Raw genomic sequence first — 21,536 nt, forward strand, 5'->3', positions numbered from 1 at the left:
TTCAGTCCAGCACTATTACAAGCTCTGAGCATTTGAACACCGGGATCCTAAGTGCCCTTTTTGAGGCTTCCACTGTTCTTGCTTGATTAAACAGTGCCAATTTTTTAGTATTAGATACTGTCACGTATGAACTTTATGTACATGAACCATATACTCTTCATCCATGGGGCTACATCAGTAATTTGGATAGACTGCTGATGGGAGTAAGGAGAAAAGATCTGAGAGGTTTGTCAGTTTTAGAGGAGAAATAATTTAGATACAAGCTATGCTTGTAGTGGGAATGATTTTTTTTCTTTTTATCTTGGGGAAAAATCTCTTTTAATAGTCTCGGTGTAATGCTTCTTTTGAAAAAGGTATCATCACTGTCTTTTGGTGTATTTGAAAGCTTTGTAGTACTTCATGCAGGAAATGTGCCTTCAAGGTAAGCATCCATTTACTCCCTGAAGCTGTTCCCACTTTCAGCTTTCTTTCTATTTTTCATGATGGTTTTGTTTCATTTTTGACTGTGGTAAGACTTGAAGTATTGCAGGGAATTTTGTCTAGAAAATAAACAGTCTTTGATCACAGGAGGTAAAGATGAACACCACCTCTGGGCAGCTGAGTTTATTTTAGTGAATGCTTCTTACATTTATTAACTATGGACACCCTCCTAGCAAAGGAAAATGGGCAAATTCATCTGAGAAATACTGTAACTGACTGGTGTTATTTTTGTCCTTTATTTTATTTAGACTCAAATTTAGTCATCCTATGAAACGGACAGATACAGTAGTATCATAAGAAACTGCAGAAATAATTTACCTTTTCTGGTGGGTGGCTGGCATATTTACTTGATAGGACACCCAAGACCTGTTGGTCTACGTGTCCACATGATGTAGTAGCTGCTAAAACTCCCTCTTGATCATTCACCTCCCAGGATAGAGAGCAATTGCATGAAAGCAAGAGGAAAAAGTGTATAAAGCTCAGCCTGGAGGTACTTGCTCTGTTGCTTGCATTAAATTCTCAGTAATTTCCTTAGCCCTTGAATGCACACAAACTGATCAAGCCCTTGACAGATCACCTCTGTTCCAGAAGGTGAAAAATTCCTTTCAATGACTCTTTGCAGCTTGTGTCTAGAACTGTGCTCATGTCCAGAACTAGCCAGCACAAGAATTTGCAGCAGACAGAGATCACTTATGGATTAAGTGTTTACCTTGTTCTGCCACTAAAGGTCAATCTACATGATGAGCTGTGTGAGATACAAAATTTTGTGTGGTAACAGGCACAGCTGTTCCTATTCTTCCTGTTTTGTTCAGCCACCCACACATCCATCCATCCATCCATCCATCCATCCATCCATCCATCCATCCATCCATCCATCCATCCATCCTCCCATCCATCCTACCCTCCCTCCATCTCTCTCCTATACTGGCAGTTCATTCTTTGCACTATTGACATTGATTGGTTTGATGATTATTTTGTAACATGTTGCTACCTTTTTGTTTTGTAAAATAAGAAAGTCTATACACTGGCTAACTTTGTAGAAGTGTTTTATCTTTTTCTTTTATCAGGTGAAATGGGATGTCGTATTTTGTTTGAACTATGGGAAAACTTAAATAAATGTTAAAATGACACATCTTGTCCACATTTTCACTGTGAAATTGAAATTGTATCTGCTGTATAATCTGATGTCAGAAGTCTTAAATTCAGAAGAGAAAAAGGGAATGTTTTGAATCATAGAATAGTTAGAGTTGGAATGGACCTTAAGATCATCTAGTTCCAACCCCCCTGCCATGGGCAAGGACACCTCACACTAAACCATATCACTCAAGGCTTTGTCCAACCTGGCCTTGGAACACTGCCAGGGATGGAGCATTCACAACCTCCCTGGGCAATCCATTCCAGTGCCTCACCACCCTAACAGGAAAGAATTTCTTCCTTATAGCCAATCTAAACTTCCCCTGTTTAAGTTTTAACCCATTACCCCTTGTCCTGTCACTACAGTCCCTAATGAAGAGTCCCTCCCCAGCATCCTCACAGGCCCCCTTCAGATACTGGAAGGCTGCTATGAGGTCTCCACGCAGCCTTCTCTTCTCCAGGCTGAACAGCCCCAACTTCCTCAGCCTGTCTTCATACGGGAGGTGCTCCAGTCCCCTGATCATCCTCGTGGCCCTTCTCTGGACTTGTTCCAACAGTTCCATGTCCTTTTTATGTTGAGGACACCAGAACTGTACACAGTACTCCAAGTGAGGTCTCACAAGAGCAGAGTAGAGGGGCAGGATCACCTTCTTCGACCTGCTGGTCACGCTCCTTTTGATGCAGCCCAGGATACGGTTGTCTTTCTGGGCTGCAAGCGCACACTGCCGGCTCATGTTCATTTTCTCATCGACCAATACCCCCAAGTCCTTCTCTGCAGGGCTGCTCTGAATCTCTTCTCTGCCCAACCTGTAGCTGTGCCTGGGATTGCTCTGACCCAGGCGTAGGACCTTGCACTTGGCATGGTTAAACTTCGTAAGGTTGGCATCAGCCCACCTCACAAGTGTGTCAAGGTCCCTCTGGATGGCATTCCTTCCCTCCAGCGTATCAACCGAACCACACAGCTTGGTGTCATCGGCAAACTTGCTGAGGGCACACTCAATCCCACTGTCCATGTCAGCGACAAAGATGTTAAACAAGACCGGTCCCAACACCAATCCCTGAGGGACACCACTCGTTACTGGTCTCCAGCTGGACATTGAGCCATTGACCACAGCTCTTTGTGTGCGGCCATCCAGCCAGCTCTTTATCCACCGAGTGGTCCATCCATGAAATTGATGTCTCTCCAATTTAGAGACAAGGATGTCGTGTGGGACGGTGTTGAACGCTTTGCACAAGTCCAGGTAGATGACATCAACTGCTCTACCCCTGTCCATCAGTTCTGTAGCCCCATCATAGAAGGCCACCAAATTGGTCAGGCAGGATTTCCCCTTAGTGAAGCCATGCTGGCTGTCACCAAGCACCTTGGTTGTTTTTCATGTGCCCTCGCATGCCTTCCTGGAGAATCTGCTCCAAGATTTTGCAGGCACAGAGGTGAGACTGACTGGTCTGTAATTCCCTGGGTAATGGCATAAAGGATGTAATTGAAAGTAATGGTACTATATAGAGAAAAGAGATTATATCATTTTATCATCCACACTGAATGATAGGCTTGCAAGGAAACAGAGCTTCAGCGACATAACAGATGTGGAGCAGTGCTGACATAATATAGATGATCCAACATTTGAATGAAGCCATCCTAAAACTAAGTGATTGAGAATTGAACCTTCTCCTCAGTCTCTTCTGCTTCTGTTCTCTGACTGCTAAAGCCGGGAGTCAGCCAGCAACAGCAGCATCTTCCTGCGATGACAATATCTGTCTGCAAAGCAAGTGTAAGGATAGGGTCTAAACTATTTAGAGAGTCCTCTGCTATGATTCTCTGTGTTATTTGAAACTTGAGTAACCCACATATTTCATACATCCTTCCACTTCTCTCACTGTGACCAGCTGCAATCTGCTGTTTTTCTTAAAAGCACTCCCTGTATCAGACTGAAGACCTGAGCAGTCTCGTTGACCAAAGAAAATCAGATACCCATCATAAGGGCTGCTCAGATTATTGCTCTGAGCTCAGCACATTCTCTGTAGTATGCCTCAGTACAAGTGATAGTAAGTTAATCATTTTACAGTATAAGAAAATGGAGGTACGCAGGGAACAATGCCTCATGTTCAAGGGTAAGTCAGGTCAGGCAGAAGAAAGAAGGAAGGTTAAATAGAAAGATTCAGGGACTGTTACTAATAGTTTATTTCCTATAATTTAGATATTCACTGACATTAGGAAATTATACTATAAAACACATTAACCTTGATAATTAGATAATATGCAAAATGGTGTTAAAAAAAAAGAGAGTTATAGAAAAAGCTGAAAGTTTGAAACAAGGGTGCTCAAAGTTCCCTGGCAACAGTGTAGTATTTCAAGACAAGCCAAAATAACACCCTGCAAGAGACGGAGAAGTCAGAGCGCCAGCACAATGTGTACCCAAACAAAAGGCATCACTATAGTAAGATAGCATGATTTGGAGACAAAAAAATCCCACAGATTTCTTTCTCTTTTATTTTGCTCTTAGTTGCCATGATTGGCTTTACCATCTAATCGGGACATGTAGTATTTATGAGTAGGACAAAAGCTGCTGAAGGTCAGCCGAGGTAAAGCAAAAGACAGATCAGCAGCTCATTATTTCAGCTTAGGTGCAGGTCTGTGTCACAGCAAATGTGTCTGAAACATAAAGCACACCAGTCCCAGAGACACTCCTGTCCTTTTGGTCACAGTAGCAGAAGCCTAGCAGCAGCTGCCACATGTAAAAAAGCAGATGGAGTAGTACTTTAAACACCAGCTATGAAAGGTGTTGTCTTTCTCAACCCTGAATAATGGGACAGCAAAGCCTGATAGGTGACTATACCACTGCCTGCAGCTGCACTAGGGTGCTACAGCAAGTGGCAGGACCCCTAGGATTCAGGGGATCCTTTCCTGGTCTAGTTTTCTGTAGTCTTCCAGTTGCTACTGCCTCAGAGCCTGTAGATAAACTGGGAGCAATCAGCTTGGCCTAAAGAGCTTCAGAAGCAAAAAGGTGAATCCAGGGTGAATACAGCTGAAAGTAATTTCCTAAGGTGATAGCCTCTTTCATAAAGGTTTCCCTTATGCAGAACAGAAAAGGAAAGCTTCTACTCTGTGTAGAAGCAATGAAGATTGCTAGGGAGTCGTCAGTTCAGCAATTGAGTTAATACATAGAGTGCCCAGATTAAAAAGGAGTTGAATGGGAAAGCCTCATGTCAGTGCACAGATGCAGGCAGAACTGCAGTGGAGTTCTGGCTTCTGGTCAAGAGGAAAAAAAAACAAAATTGCAAACAGTTTTCAACTAAGAGATTAGTACAATACAACTGCTACAGCAACCTCTGTCTCCACCTTCCTTGGATCAAAATCTTGCCTAAACTGCACTGCGACAGTCAGCAGGCTTTATTTTTTTTTTTCCAAGCAAATAGGTATAGGTACCCTTTGCCCAGGAGGGAGTAATGTCCCTGGCAGTCAGGAAGTGACAGTTGGTGCAAGAGGAACAACCAGGGGAGCACAGGTGGCAAAATAGGATACGCTGAAGTTACAATCTCAACAGTGAAAAATGTGTGTTAATACCTCATGAAATCCCATGACAAGTCAAGAGCTATGAACAAAATGTGACTTCAGGAGTCCTGATCTACACACCCTGATCCTGAGAATAAAGGAAAAGATAGTAAAAAAATTAGTATAAATATTATGAAAGATCAGAAGGTTTGTGAACAACTAGAACTGGATTTGGAACTGAACCACATTGCCAAAATCAGCTCTCAAATTGTACAAGGCAGAGGACCTTAGAGATACAGGATGATGAAAGTGTCAGTTGACCGTGACGTGGGTAAGTTGTAATTTGTGGTATGGGTCCTACCTGAAGAAGTGAACTAGAAGATTGGTACAAAAAGGCATTCAGCTGTGTGTCCACGCTCTCTCTATTCACAGGAGCTAAGGGACTGTTGCTCTCTAGTGGTCACTGCAAGCTGCCAGGTTTCTGCCTGGACTACTGACCTGCTGCATTGAGCAGACTCAATGAAACCCAAGTCTCACTGGGTTTCAGGACTGAGTGCAGTCCTACATGCAGAATTTGGTCCATTGCTGACACCCGGAAAACCATTAGATCTCAAAACTACGTGTAAGAGTTGACTGTCTCAATTGAGTCCATCTTTAGCTGAGGAAAGGCCAACAAGTCAATTTTTCAGTGGTGTTGGCTGCTTTTAACTTAAGTAGTGCCTACCTGTCTGCACAGTCATGCACAGAATCAGTTTAATTTTATGTCCATAAAGCACTTCAAATACCTCCAACAGAAAATGCTTTAGTAGTTAAAAGTTATCCTTCTACAGCTTTTGAAGTAAATGCCTTCTTTACAGCATGGGGACAGTTTTCCTTCCCAGCATCCACAAACAGCACATGAAAATCAGTTTCAATCTGTCCTGAAATAATTTCTTACTTAAATTTTAGATTTAAGAAAAAGATGTATTAGTTACTAATTTTCATCTTATGCATTATGAACCTACTTTTATGGATTACAGCCAACAGTCATAAAAGTGCTTCAATTTTGAGTGGACAAATTTTGACAAATTTTGAAAACACATGGCTCCGATTTAGGGTTACTATACCGGCATAGGAGTTCTGCCTCCCTCTTGTGGCTACATCTTTTACTTTCGACTTGGAAAAGAAACATTTACAATGCATCCACAGAGTTCAAGACAGTTACCTTCCTGATAATAAGCCTCCTCCTGAAATTTGGCAAAACAACTCCATTACGTTGAGCATCTCTCATACAATAATTTTCTATATAAAGGAGAGATTCTTTTTCACTTTCATGTGGGAACAACTGAACATGTTTGATAAGATCTGTGATAATTCATGCTGGTTACATTTTGTAATTGATCCAGAATGTTCAAAATCAAGACAGCCAAACATCTGCACTCCACCTAAGAGTTATTAAGGTATATTCCAGATGATGTGATAATTTCAAGTAATGCAAAAACTCATGGCTCATACATTTTAGGATATCACTTTGTCCTTTTCCTATCACTTTCCATTCATACATCACATATCACCTTCCATATAAATATCACATAGTCCTTTTCAAATATTAAGAAATTAAACTATCTGAAGAGTTAACTGAAATAAAAGACTGTACCTCTCAGACAATAAGAAAGCTAAGCTAGCTGAATGTAAGTCTAATGTCCCTCCATTTTTTCCCAATCCAGAAGAACAGCTTCTTCCTTCAAGGTCCTTTAGCAGACTTAAGCATTAGTAGTGTGATTTACCTGAGTGTCTCTGGTCTGTGCCCTTGTATTCTTTATTCCTTAGTAATATACACTGATACTAATACAGCACATTGCCTGCCCCAGCATACAGAAAGACATGTGAATTGTGTCTTGAAAGGCATTGCTGGAAAGCAGTTAGGAGGGACCTGAAAATTTGTAGCAGTGGTCTACAGTATAGGAAAGAGAATAAATAAGCTGCACAACTTAAACACTACTGCTGGTCTTCTTGCTTTGTTAGGTCTAGAAAAAGTGCCTCCATAGATCTGCACCACTGTTACTTGTTTGCATCCTCCAAGTTCATCTCTGATTTCAGCTGGCTTTGGCAGCAGGGCAAGGGACTGGCTTTGACGATTCAATACATTTACAAAACTGTCCGGGTGCTGTGAATATATTATCACTTTGGCTTTGAAGGTACTTTCATCTGCTTCAAGTTAGATGATACCCATCAGCACCTCTTTGGCAGCTGGCCAGTGAAAACATTCATGTGAGCTGAGCCCAGCCCCATACAGACTCTGGCAGAGGCTGGTTGCAGCAAGAGCTACAACTTCAAAAAAAACATCAGTGGTGCTTACAGACCCCAGAGAATAAAAGCAGTGTTGGGACCTTGCCCTGTAGTTGTTAATACTGTGACTGCATCTGGCCAGAGCGTGGATCAGTCTTTCCAGCAGAAATGCATATCTCTTGAAACTCTATAAACTAGAAGTGCTGTTTTTTGCTCATCATGTGCTCTCTCCAGAACATGAAACAGAGAGCAAGCAGCAAAACTGCAGGTATAGCAGTTGTGATGGCATGCCTCACTAGAAGTATTTTCATTCAACAGACACAGACGTGCTGACTACTAATCTGCCTAGGGTGAGTCTGTGGGAGAAATGAGACGGCTGACAACAGTAGGTCATATTGCAAATCTAGGAGGATTTATAGTGGAAGATGATGCTTAAAATGGAAAAACAATCTTTCATCCAAAGGAGCAAAAGAAGGAGTAGGAACAAGCAGCTGAGGGAAATGTGAACTGTGGTCTGTAAGTGCAGCTTCCCATTTTTTTACATGTCTGCAGCTGTCAAAATCTTGGTATGCCCAAGACTCCCAGATTACACATCGTTTAGCATGAAAACTCAAGTGGAAAGGAGCTCTGGAAATGGGTCACAGGTTAGAAACGGCAATTAATGCCTAAGGTCCTATAGCTCCATTACAGGATGAGCTGGGATGGCTCCTTCCTGCTGTTTTCCCTTCTCTCAAAGCCAGGGACTAGGATTGCCCAGCAACCCTCACACTAGCATAGGTTTGCCAGTTAGATAATTAGCCTCAGCATGGGAACTGCACATTAACTGCTGGTAAGCCATAGGTTGGCCACAATGGAGTTCATCTTCTCTGGGAAGGCTGAACACAGCCAAAACTGAACTGGAGCTGTCTCCTGCGAATTCCACCAAATCCTGTGAAAAACAACCCTACAATTCATTTAGGGGAGAAAAAATACATATGTTAAAAAAAAAAAAAAAATAAAATAAAATAAATAAAAGATTCGGCTTGTCTGCCTGATGCCTCCCATTGCTGGGTCCCAGAGGGGACATATGATCACCTCTGATTAGGCTGCGAAGTGTATGGCAATCCCATGGTTTTTTCCATTAAAGCTGTTGCCTCTTTGCCCTTAAAGCAGCTCTACTGGATCCTCAGTAAGTCAGAAGCTTGCATGATTTGCAAGGACACTCCCTTGGGCACAGAGGAACAGACTACTAAGCAGGAGGCAGTAAGCATCCGAATCCTTCCTTGCACAAAAGCCTTTTTAGTTTATGAACATGTGAATGTGTGGCTGCAGAACAAACTGCTGAGTAAGATACACCACAGCACATCGCTGCTTGGCAGTAGCTGCCTGTGTGCAGTCTCCCATCCTGCCAGCTGTGTGAGGAAAGCCAAGGCTACACAAACCCACACACTCTCTAAGGAATCACAGGGTTATCATGCACACAGACCAGCACCGTGCCGTAGCTATATGCTGCATATTTGTATTGTGGCATACTCTAGGGTGATTACTTTATCCTAAGTGACCATGTGGTGCCTGAAGTATGTAAGGGTTGTAAAGCCACACTATGGATCATTCTGTGCAAATTTTTCTCTATGAATATTTCACTTTTTGATGCTTGTTATCTATGAGGAATAACTTTGCTGAAGCAAATTCAGTTTTGCTGTGAACCTTTGCACATCATACCTGCTGGCTGGAATATATGGCAGTAATCAGTAAAAATATTTATCGGCATGCTAGGTAAAGCTTTGTTTTAGATCAGTAATGTAGGACATTATGTAGGACATGCAGTGTCTGTCTAGGTGGCTCCAGCAATACGTTTATCACTATAACTTAAAGTTCCACTCAGTGTGGAGACCCAACAGAAATGTGCAGCAACTCATGATGGCTCAGTTCAGCTGAGCTGGTGGGTTTATTCAGTCTCAAAATAATTGTGTTTACTTTGCAGCTCCTGTGCAAAGGTGATCTCCTGGCTTCTTGCCTTTCACAGGAGCTCATCAGTATTTCAGTATCCAGGGCCAAGCCAGGCAGCATGTGCACTTCAAGAAATGGTAGTGTCCCACAAGGTATTTTCTTTCAGCACAGTTTTCAAATGGTAAACACCTGTAGTTAAAAACCACCACAAAACAAAACCCCCTAACCAAAAAACGTCACCCACATTTTGGGTCTAAAATGGCAAATCAATGCAAATGTCTCCAAGAATAAAGTGTAGAGAACTGACTAGAAGGTTTAGCAAATTAACTTAGCAGGAATCAGCAACCTGGTCTAGTGGAAGGTGTCCCTGCCCATGGCACTGGGGGGTGGAACTCGATGATCTTTAAGGTCCATTCCAACCCAAACTATTCTATGAATCTACGATTTTATGACATTGTGTGTAGGAAGACTAATTGGTATTTTAAGTGCAGATTTTTTTGTTACCTAACTTCTTTGTTGCTTGACATCATGGATCAGAGCCAGTAGTATTTTGGCTGTTGTCAGAACTTCATCACAGTTGAGTAGTTGTGATTCATAACAGTCGCAGTCCAAGTGGTTAATGCTGCAACTTAAAAAGCACTTAAGCAAGGTAGTACTGACAGAATGTGTAACTTGAAGCTATTCCTTGAGCTTATGCCCTTGCAGAGAAGCTCTAACCTTCAGAATTTTAGGGGCTTTTTTTAGCTATTTAAGAATCAGGACTCTGTATTCAAATTATGATTAATTCAGTCTGTAGAGACCTAAGCATTAGGTCAAACATGTATACACGTGAAAAATAGGGGTGGTCTCTGCCCTAAAACCAATGATCTTCCTACTACAAACATTAGAGCTTGCTTACAGCAAGCAGGGTGTGCATTTTAGTAATGGCCAATTCGTCTTCAATAAAAGGAAGCCTGGAGACTCTTCTACATGACAAAGCATTTGGCAACAATGTTGATTTTTTTCCTCTTCTGGTCACTTAGTTCTACTCCTGTCAGCTCTTTCAGTCTCACTAAGCATCTTTTGTGGGGCTGCCCGATGAACCAGATCAGGAAACTGATCCGGGTTAAAAATTAGCCAGTGCAGGAGAATTAAAAAAACTCACAGCAAGGAACTGGCACAACTGCAAAAGCAGAACGTGATGGCATAGGGACAGAATGAGCACTCAGTGGTATGGGAAGGAAGTACGACTGCCTGAAATCCTCATTATCACTGAATGCATGGGGGTCATGAGAACCACGGGGTCAGTGTCTCAATTAAGCTTTGCCAACCAGACACATGAAACACAGAAACTCTGATTGACAAATCTATGTCAGCAGAAACCTCTGCTAAGGTGTAAATGTATGCAGCACATGGCAACAGCCTAGAAAAGAGCTTGTTGCCTCCTCCAGCTGTCACTGATCATTTACTGGAAACAGCTGTTATAAAGACCATGGTGCAGCTGTGTGAAGTGATTTTTTGAGGGATGGGCTGAGTAAAGTTAAGGAAAGACAATCCTCTAAGCAGTGTGGGGGGTACAAGTGGTGTTTAGAAAATTAAGTGTTGCAATATCTGACATGGAGTTTGTGTATAAAAGAGAGAGGGGTAATTTTGCTAGGGGAGAAATTGTAGTATTGAGTGTCTAGCAATTAGTGGCAGCTTTAGAAGTCTTCTGGTTGATTTACAGGCCTCTGTGTTTTGTGCTGGTGTTCCTTGGCCTTTGAAAACATGAGAGGTATGTTGGAGATACATGGGGACAGAAGGAGTTACAGGAACAAAACAACTATAGTAGTTGGTCACCTGCTAATGTAGTCTTCTGTGAAGACACAAATTCTGTACTTTGGAGGAGGGAAGATAGCTTTCTAATGTTGGTAGTTATGTGGCTTTGTGCAATTAAGTACATAGTTTTACTGTCCTGTTTAGACATGCCCTAATGAGAAAGGTGTATATTCAGTTGTTTTCAAACAACTATATGCATCCTAAACAGTAAACAGTCTTAGTCTGTATTAAAGAAAAACACTTTGTGCTTCCTACTTTGCTTGAGTAAGCACTTGGTAAGAGCAGAGCAAGCCTGAGACTCTAGGAGTCTAATCATGAAACAAAGTTTAACGTGTAGCAAGCTATTCTGAAGGCCTTGCCTGCTTTAGCACTTCAAGCTGAGAATCTGATGAAGCATGAATGCCTACCCTCAGAAGGTTACTAGAGACAAACCACATTGCTTGAGGATGACATGGTTTGGTCCTTTGTGGGCTGTGAGGAAGACAGTTGAGTTGTGCATATGTTAGACCCTTAAAACTGGTGATAGTGTACTTTAGTAAAGCATATTGCTGTGCTTCAAATTCTAAATGTGAAAGTAAATTCATGTAGACAAACAGAGATCTGTTGGAATAAGGGTGATGGGAGATATTTCATTCCATTTCTGCCTTGCTTAAAATTTTTTCTGGGGAAACAGTGCTGAAAATGAGGGATATTAGAAGGAAAATGTCACCCTATAAATTATATACTTTTTAATTAAAGAATGTTTATACAGTAAATGAACAGTCTCTAAAACTAGTATTAGAAAAGCTCCATTATGTGTCAGCATCTCTTTGACTCTTCAGGGTTGCTTGCATCCAGAAAATCTTTGGTATGATGTGTAAGTTGTTAACTTCTGTCTTTGCCTGAAGTTTTGGATTGCAGTTTGGGTCAGTTACTGTTTCTTTTTTTTGAGCTCAAATTTTATTTAATGTTATATTCTCTCTTTGGTACAATGAGTGGAAGCAGCAAGAGCAAGTTAAACATAAAGGTGAAGCTCTAAACTCACAAAGTGTGAACATAACTTCAAGAAGCTTTGTTCCCTGTTAATATTTTCTAGACTGGCTTGGTTCTGTGTTTGTTCTTGTTTTATCCTTTTAACACATGCTGTTGTAATTTAAAGTTATATATGTATCTCCTCATTCTTCTGGAAAATTGCCATTTCAGAGATTGGGTCAGAAAGTTCATTTCCTCGACTAATAATAATACTACATTGCCAAAACCTTCTGAAAAGTGTTCAATGGCTTAGTTTGCTTTTAAGGAGGAAGTGTAATATTGTATGTTGTTTTCATACCCACAGAGGGAGACTATGCCAGCACAACTACAACAGCAATGTAATAGCAATGTGGTCATAACAGGTAATGTGGATAAGAGCTATGGTGACAAATCTAGAAGGCATGCTTACAGCAAACCTTGTTCTGCCATCCGTGTTAAGGTTTGTACTCCCATAATAGAGTTAAAACAAATTTTTATTTTTCTTGATTAACAGCCCTCCTAGGGTCAGAGTGGAAATACTCAACATGATCATACTTAACATGCTTTTCTGTTTTAAGAAGTAAGAAATTATAAACAACTGTCAGCAACATTTCATACTAGGTACTGTATGCTTTGCTGTATGATCAGAAATGCTTTCAAAGAAAAGTAACAAGTGGTGTCCCTCAGGGATCGGTGTTGGGACCGGTCTTGTTCAACTTCTTTGTCACTGACATGGACAGTGGGATTGAGTGTGCCCTCAGCAAGTTTGCCAATGACACCAAGCTGTGTGGTTCGGTTGATATGCTGGAGGGAAGGAATGCCATCCAGAGGGACCTTGACAACCTTGTGAGATGTGCTGATGCCAACCTCATGAAGTTTAACCATGCCAAGGGCAAGGTCCTACACCTGGGTCAGAGCAATCCCAGGCACAGCTACAGGTTGGGCAGAGAAGAGATTCAGAGCAGCCCTGTGGAGAAGGACTTGGGGGTGTTGGTTGATGAGAAAATGAACATGAGCCGGCAGTGTGCGCCTGCAGCCCAGAAAGCCAACCGTATCCTGGGCTGCATCAAAAGGAGCGTGACCAGCAGGTCAAGGGAGGTGATCCTGCCCTTCTACTCTGCTCTCCTGAGACCTCACTTGGAGTATTGTGTGCAGTTCTGGTGTCCTCAACATAAAAAGGACATGGAACTGTTGGAACAAGTCCAGAGAAGGGCCATGAGGATGATCAGGGGACTGGAGCACCTCCCGTATGAAGACAGGCTGAGAAAGTTGGGGCTGTTCAGCCTGGAGAAGGCTGCGTGGAGACCTCATAGCAGCCTTCCAGTATCTGAAGGGGGCCTGTGAGGATGCTGGGGAGGGACTCTTCATTAGGGACTGTAGTGACAGGACAAGGAGTAATGGGTTAAAACTTTAACAGGGGAAGTTTAGATTCGATATAAGGAAGAAGTTCTTTACTGTGAGGGCGGTGAGGTACTGGAATGGGTTGCCCAGGGAAGTTGTGAATGCCCCATCCCTGGCAGTGTTCAAGGCCAGGTTGGACAGAGCCTTGGGTGGCATGGTTTAGTGTGAGGTGTCCCTGCCCATGGCAGGGGGTTGGAACTAGATGATCTTAAGGTCCTTTCTAACTGTAACTATTCTATGATTCTATGATTCTACAAATGAGGCCATACTGATACTCATTGGTACTGATTTCTTCAGGTGTAGGAGATCAGATTTACTCTCTGTCTGCTTTTGGGAGGCATAAAAGTAGCTTCAGTTTTTTTTACCATTTTCAAATTAACCAAAAATCCTCTATTTAAAACAAAACACAAATAAACAAAAAATTAAGATCACAACTGAAATTTATTGTGTTTTGACTTAGCAACAAGATTGTGTTGTTTTTATTTTCATCTGAATTGCTACCTGGTGGCTTTCGGTGGCAATCACAGGTACTTAGCATCTTTGAGTTTCTAGACTCAAGTGTGTCACATCTCTCATTAGCAAGTACCTATACATCAGTTATTTCTTTGCAGAATATCTACTTGAAAGATACACTGTGAAGAACAATTATTAGTACTCCCCTAGAATTTTAGAATGGAAATGCAATCAACCTAAAAATCATACTGAAGAGAATTTATTCCCCCCCCTGCCACTTTGCCAGCTTCCTCCTCACAAGTTCTAACAAATCTCTCTTCTAAAAGATGTAGTTCTGTGATAGACCAAAAAAGGAGATGAACTAAAACCGTCTCAATGTCCAAGACCCTTTATTTTAACTTGGCAAGCTACTCTTGCAGTAGTAAGTAGCTTGCTCTGCTGAGGAGAAGCAAGGGATTCTTCTGCTACAAACAAGGGCAAGGTCATACACCTGGGTTGGGGCAATCCCAAGCACAACTACATGCTTGGTGGAAAAGGGACTGAGAGCAGCCCTGGGGAGAAAGACTTGGGGGCACTGCTTGACAAGAAGCTCAGCATGACCTGACAATGTGCACCTGAGGCCTTGAAAGCCAACCATATCCTGGGCTGTATCAAATGAAGTGTGACTCCCAGGTCGAGGGAGGTGAGTCTCCCCCTCTATTCTGCTCATGAGACACCACCTGTAGTACTGTTATCAGCTTTGAGGCCCCCAGCGCAAGAAGGATGTAAACCTGCTTGAGCATGTCCCAGAGGAGGGTCACGAAGATGATCAGAGGGCTGGAGCACCTCTCATGAAGACAGGCTGAGAGAGTTTGGCTTGTTCAACCTGGAGAAGAAAAGGCTCCAGACGTCCTTATAGCAGCCTTCCAGTACCTAAAGGGGCCTACAAGGAAGCTGGAAAGGGACTTTTTACAAAAGCATGTAGTGACAGGACAAGGGGGGATGGCTTAAACTGAAACAGGGTCAATTTAGATTAGATATTGGGAAAGTATTCTTTACTGTAAGGGTGGTGAAACACTGACACAGGTTGCTCAGAGAAGTTGTGGATGCCCCATTCCTAGAAATTTTCAAGTTTGGATGGAGCTTTGAGCAACGGGGTGTCACTAAACCCCTGCATATGGTGTCCCATACGGTAGTGGGTTGGAACTAGATGAACTTTAAGGTTTAATCTAAATGATTCTATACAAAATGTGTACATTATTCCAGTCTACAGAAAAAAGCTGAATTAAGTAGAATCCCCTAAAATTGATACAGATGGCAGTTGTGATGCTGGGGAAAACCAAAGTTAACAGACTCCACCAAGCAACTAACTTGCTTGCTCTCCCTAAGCAGCAGCTGAATTGCCATGAATTAGATGGACCATTAGTCTGACTCAATGGGGCATTTCTTGTGAGGGCTTGATTTTGTTTGCAACAATTTTCTTTAGAAGCACTTGGGGTTTGCAGTGCTGCACTATAACTTGATATTAATATAAAAGAAACTGACAGGGCTATGCACACAGGTCTTACCTTCTGGGTAAGCCTTCTGTAGTCTGCTGAACCTTTTAGATTTGTCATCTGGGGCTCCAGCAGTGTGAACAGTGGCTTCATTAGCTGGCCTATGGAAACCAGTCACAACCCTCTACAAAGTCTGAACTCCAGAAGGGGAGTGTTTGTTCCTGATGAAATTAAGGATTTGGAGAAATGGGAGAGACAGGTTTCCTCTACCCACTAACAAATCTTTCCTGCCAAAAGGTACCAGGCAGGAATTCCTGAACTTGTTACTTGGGCTAATTAATAGGCAGGACTGCAGGCTGAAGGTAACACAACAACTGCAGTCTGCACCACATTATGTGTTGCAGATACGTACCCTCCTATCCCTTGTGTATGTCCCATCAGAATTCAGTGTTGTCACTTATGCTTGAGAGGTACTTAACTCAAGTGAATGGTGATCTAAGGGATGAGTGGAATTCAAAAGTAGTGCTAAGGACCAAGTGAAAGTGGCAGTGGTTAAGTTAACTTTAATGGAATAATGGTTGAAAAGATACTTCTGTATTACATGCCGCTCACAGGCTGCCATAGACAAATGTGATGAAGACAGAGGATGTGAGAGAAGGCACCAGCACTCACCGGGCCAGGCAGGACTTAACACCCCCTTCTTGTAGGCCAGGAAGAGACGTTTCTGTCCGGAAGCAGACGGCTGCGGGTTTCGACTGCCGTGGAGCAAGGAGATCCCAGGGACTCAACCGGGGCGAGTTACTACCTGCCCCTGCGATCCCCTCGTCCTGCCCCGCCACGGCCGCTCCGGGCCGCGCGCAAGCTCAGGCCGCCCGCCCGCCTCGAGCGGTCCCGACCCCTGGCGGGAAGGGGCCTCGACCCCGAGGCGGCGATACAACTTGTGGCGCCCGGCGCCAGCCGCTTCGGCGGAAGGGAGAAAGCGGAGCCGGGGGTGGCGGGCTAGGGGCGGTGGGGGCGCGGGGCGGGGGCTCGGAGGCGGCAGGGCGGCCCCGTGGGGGAGGCCAGGGTCGGGCCGCCGCCCGCGGGCCGGGGGTCTGGTGGGGAGGGGAAGGGCAGGGCGGGGGGCGCCGGCGCTGCCGCCGGAGGGAGCCGCCAGGGGAAGGGGCGAGAGCCGGAGCGGGTGGCGGGAGCGCGGTCGCTGCCGCCCGGTCCGCCGCTGTCCCGAGGCGAAGGGAAGGGGCGCCCAAGCCAGGTTTCGGTTTTGTGGTGTCTGTGAAGCCCGCCCGGGCTCCGCTGGAGCCATTTTATGTTGCTTTGTAAGAAGGAGACGATGGTTGTAAAGCACTTATCCCAGCCCAGCCGGATCGAAAGCCCTCAACTTCCCTCCGTCGAGGAGCGAGGCAGTATTTATTTAAAAAAAAAAAAAAAGAAAAAAAAATCCCCTTTCCCCGTTCCCTTCTCGTGCTTTCTGCACCGTGGCGGGTGGCTCGCTGCTGCACTTGTGCTCACGGAGGTTTGCAACAAGCAGTCACACAGCCCTGCGCGGGCTCCGGCCACGGCCGCCGCGCTCTGCTCCCCCTGGCGCGCCCCCGGCCGCGACCCCCGCCCCGAAGCGCTGGAGGAGACAAACCCGGCGTCCTGGTGGCGGGCTCGGCCCCCTTGTCTGTGGCTCTCAGATCCATCATGGCTTCCCCCTGCTTTCCTGCCTCCCTGCTCCTTGTGTTCCTCCTCCCTGTGGCTGCCCTGTTTATATAGAGCTTTGCCGCTCTCTAATATAGACTCTGCTCGGATGGGAAGGTGCTTTCCAGCCCCACGTCACCGCCTCTCCATTTAAACACCACATCAGCCTTTAAATAGGGAGCGAACCGCGGAGCGCGGGTTGGGAGGTGCATGAGTCCGCGGCGGAGGCTGGGGGACGGGCGCCCGGTCCCTCGCATCCCAGCCGGGCTCTCGCCGGGTTTCCCTTCCGTCTGAGCCACCCGTCCCCGTCGCCACCGGCTTGAGGAGGGGTGATGTTGGCCCCGGCCGGTGTAAATGGGCCTTTCTTTGCTTTATGCATTGCACAAAGACAGTTTTCACCCTCTCGTGCATTTGAAACAGTTTGCCTTTTTTACGTCTTTTTCCTTTTTTTTGTGCCTGTTTCTATTTTTTTGCTCTTTGTCCGCAGCATATTGCTAGCACACATGGCAGTGCCCCCATAAGCTGTTAGAAGTATTTTTTTTTTTTTTTTTGCTGGGTGGGAAAAAGATTTTAAACGGTCCTTAGCGCATCAAGGAGAGATGTGGTCCTTACTTTATGGCGCTTTGCCAAGGTCTGACTACAGTTGTTGCCCTACAAGTAATATTTAATATTAAAGTTCAGTCTGTGGGTCAAGGGCCGCAGATAGTACTCAATGATTTCTGTGCATTTCTGGTGACTAAAGCGTACAAATATTTTTAATTACAGTCCAGGCAGGGCAAGGGTTTTAGAATTTTCACTAGTATTTAGTTTACCTGCAATATTTGGTATTCTGCAAAACAGTATACAAAAAAGAATGGAAAGCAGCATAGTTTTCCTTTCCAAATCTGAAATTTTAGAGACTTGCCTGTGAGTTAGGGTCATGCGATTGTAAAGTAGCAGCACTGCTTTGCTACTTCATCACGTTTTTTATCAGGACATGTTAGGGAAGTAGTCAGCCATTATGCACGACAGTTACTCAGTAGGATGCATGTTGAATGTGTGCGATCTGAATCTGTTAGATGTCCTTTTGTTATAAATCTCTGGTTTTATTTTTTTTTTATTACAAGAAAAGGATCTATTTTCATACACTAAATTGAAGGGCTTGCTTTTTTTTTTTTTTTGGCCAAGTTAGTACAAAATACATATCTTGAATAATCTACAGAGTATTGTAAATGTCTTCGATTCAGCAATTTACTAGGATTTGCTTTCTCTTGGCTGTATTTCTATGCTGTCATAACTTCTGCAAAGTTCTCTTGAAAGGTGTCTGAGCATTGGGTATGGAATAGCAAAATCCAAGCTTAAACCAAACGTGCTTCAAATAGTAGGTATGCGTTAGTTTGATTTTGAATTAAGTAGTAAAACTATGCAGTTGTGTGTGGTCAGCTTTGTTACATTCAAGTTTCATTCCATAGCAAGGATCACAGTGCTTACCTTAGGGTTACCAAAGATGAATAGGAACATTTTGAAATACTGCAACCAGGTGATAACTTTAGGAAGCTAGACTTTGAGCCTAATGTGGCAACAGTACCACGTCAGCATCTGATCAAGTCTGAATTGCTAGAAATCTGTATTTCCTAATAAAGGACAAATACAAGATGTTAAGTTATATTCAGGATAACATTCTGTGACAAAGGTAATTTACTTGTGAAAGTTCATGGCAAGATATAAATATTTTGATGCTTACAGTCTTTATTATGCACATCTTTGATGTAATTGTGACTAAAACTTTACAGTGCTCCTCGAACAGGCTAATTTCCATCTGTAACTGCACAGACAGGAGAATGATTAGCAGTATTCGGGGATAACTGCCGAAGCAACCAGAGACAAACTACTGTCAAGTGCACAAAGCATGCCATGGTATATCTCTCCATAATGTGTTGGTTATTGCCAAAATCCCAAGTGTTGTGATAATAATTACAAAGAGATGCAGTTTTTGTAGTCTTGAACTGGAGGAATGTAGGAAGTGTAAGCTCCCAAAGGCATGTGGCATTTCTTAAAATAGCATGCTGGTTGCTTCTTGGATTTGTAGCGTGTGTGTATGTAGCAGTCTCACCATACTCGGCATTTTCTTTACAAGATACACAGAGAAAGTGAAATAATAATCATTTCCTTATGTTCCCAGAGGGGGAAGTACTAGATTTCAGATCTTTTCTATGTGTTTGTGGTTGTATCTAATAAATCAGGAATTTTAATTGTTGTCTTTAATCTATAGTAAGTGTTTGGAATAGTGTTTATTGAAGAGTGATTTGAGTATTTTGCTTTTAAAAGAGCTTGAAATTTACAGCCATGTACTTTTTATGAGGGAGGCACTTTATAAACCAGATGAAAGCATGATTATTTTAATAGCAATCTTTAAAGTTTCCATTACGTTCTCATTGCTTTTGCTGGCTGAATGCAGAAATTTATTGGAAAGCTTAACTCACCTGCTGTCCCATCTTCAGACCTGTTCAGTAATTGTGTTACCATGTTTATTTTTTTGAGTAAGCAATATATGAAAATAATTTTGTCATTCAACTGGTTTGTATAAACAGCTTGAACAGCATATAAATAATGCTTAAAGCCAACATTTAGCGCATATCTAAAACCGTACAGTGTGCTTCCTTTTCAAGACCGGGGCTCAAGGCTGTTTTGTAATGTTCCTGGATTCACCTCTGTTGAAGTAGGAAAAGAGCATCCTGTGATATTTTTCAAAATTCCACTATGGATGGCTCTTGAAGGCATTGCTGCTCCCTCTGTGAAAGGTGTTGCATCTACCTGGGCTGGATGTTCAGTAGGACTGCACACAAGGGAATATTTTCAACCAAACAGGATTTTTCTGAGTATTGTGTAAACATGTATAGGTAAAATCGAACAGACACTGTTTAATTTTAAGTGTGCAGATGTTTTCCTCTCTGTTCCCTCCTTTCTAAGTATACAGCCATGACTGTATCATATATTGGGATACTGCGTGATTAGAACATCATCCAAAAATTCTGACCCATCTTTATATCCAGTGCACTGTGTGGCTCATGTGGAGAGACACATGCATGTGCAAACTGCTGGTGGGTTTGTTAAGCACTGCACTAGGGTCACTGCACCCGAGGTGCTATTGTCTTTTGTGGGCCTTAGCTGCTTGCTTGGGCTGTTGGAAGTTGTGCAAAAGGATGCTGTGTCAATGGCAGAATGAACATCTATGCTCTTAACCTGTCTTTCTGCTCTCTTGCTACACTAATGCTGGACGCCAGAAACCAGCACCCAGCTGCTTAAATTTGTTTGTTTGTTGTTTTTTTTTTTTTCCTGACTAAGCAGAAAAAGAAGGAAACATTCCCAAGCAGACTGTTGGACTGTAGGGTCAGTTTGTTTTACAAATATCAACGTGAATGTTGCATTTTTTCCTATGACTTTATAGACTGAGGAGGCTTTGTAATGAATAAGCATTACAAGAATGCCTGACTATGGAGACAGGAGAAGGTAACTGCTGGGGGAAATTCTTAGAGTTTGCTTATGTAAAATCTGCTTTGTTAGGAAAGTGGACCTAATAGAGGATTTAAAGAAAGGAAGATTGAAGGAGAAAGTGCAGTCTCCATCTTGCAGGAATTTTGATCGTAATTTCAGACATGCAGGTAGTTCTCTTGACTGAAGTAAAGCAGATCACATGCCAGAGGTTAAGCATGTTTATTTGCAGAATGTGGTTTTGGCATTAAGCAGCAGATGCTTTTGATACAATAAGGAACAATATATGGAATAGGTTAAGTAGCATTTCTGTGCTAGTTGGATCGTTTAAGCTTTATGTGATTTGTTTCATTATATAAATAATAGGACTTAATATCATTAAGTAAAATGGCTTTTTGCATCTGCTATGAATTAAATCCAAGCAGAAAAATAATCTTGTTAATGATGCTTGGTATTTTTAAGTGACTATGTAGATTTAAAATGATAGCACTTAAATAGGCTTTGAAAGTCTGTTTTAAATGTCTCTGTAAACATAATTAATTCTGTACTTGAAGCCTGGATAACATGAGCATGCTGCATTGTTTTGAAACAGAAAAGTATGCAAGTAGTCTGGCACGTTTTGTTTCTTTTGAAGAAGTTTTGAACGTAGGTGCTGTAAGCGTAGTTTTCAAAGATGGCAGACCTACTGTTGCTTAGGGCTAGAATTTTTTGTGAGACAAGTTACAAAAGGATGAATTCTAACGCTTCAGTTACTTGATTTTGCAGCAGCATGTTTTAAAGCTGAAAAGTGGCAAACTGATGAAATATAAAATGAAGGAAAAAAATAGGTTGCTGATAGCATGTCACTTGCCAAAATACTGATGTGGGATCAGTAACACAGAGTGGCTTGTTACTGATTGTTTATTATTACTGTTTTGGTATTTTTTTTTCCTCATTGGGCTTTTGTTGTTGTTTGTTGTTAATTTTTG

Source organism: Pezoporus wallicus, unplaced genomic scaffold, assembly GCF_028554395.1.
Source record: "Pezoporus wallicus isolate ANWC-B61680 ecotype Strahan unplaced genomic scaffold, APGP_CSIRO_Pwel_v1 contig_3486, whole genome shotgun sequence".
Lineage (NCBI taxonomy): Eukaryota > Metazoa > Chordata > Aves > Psittaciformes > Psittacidae > Pezoporus > Pezoporus wallicus.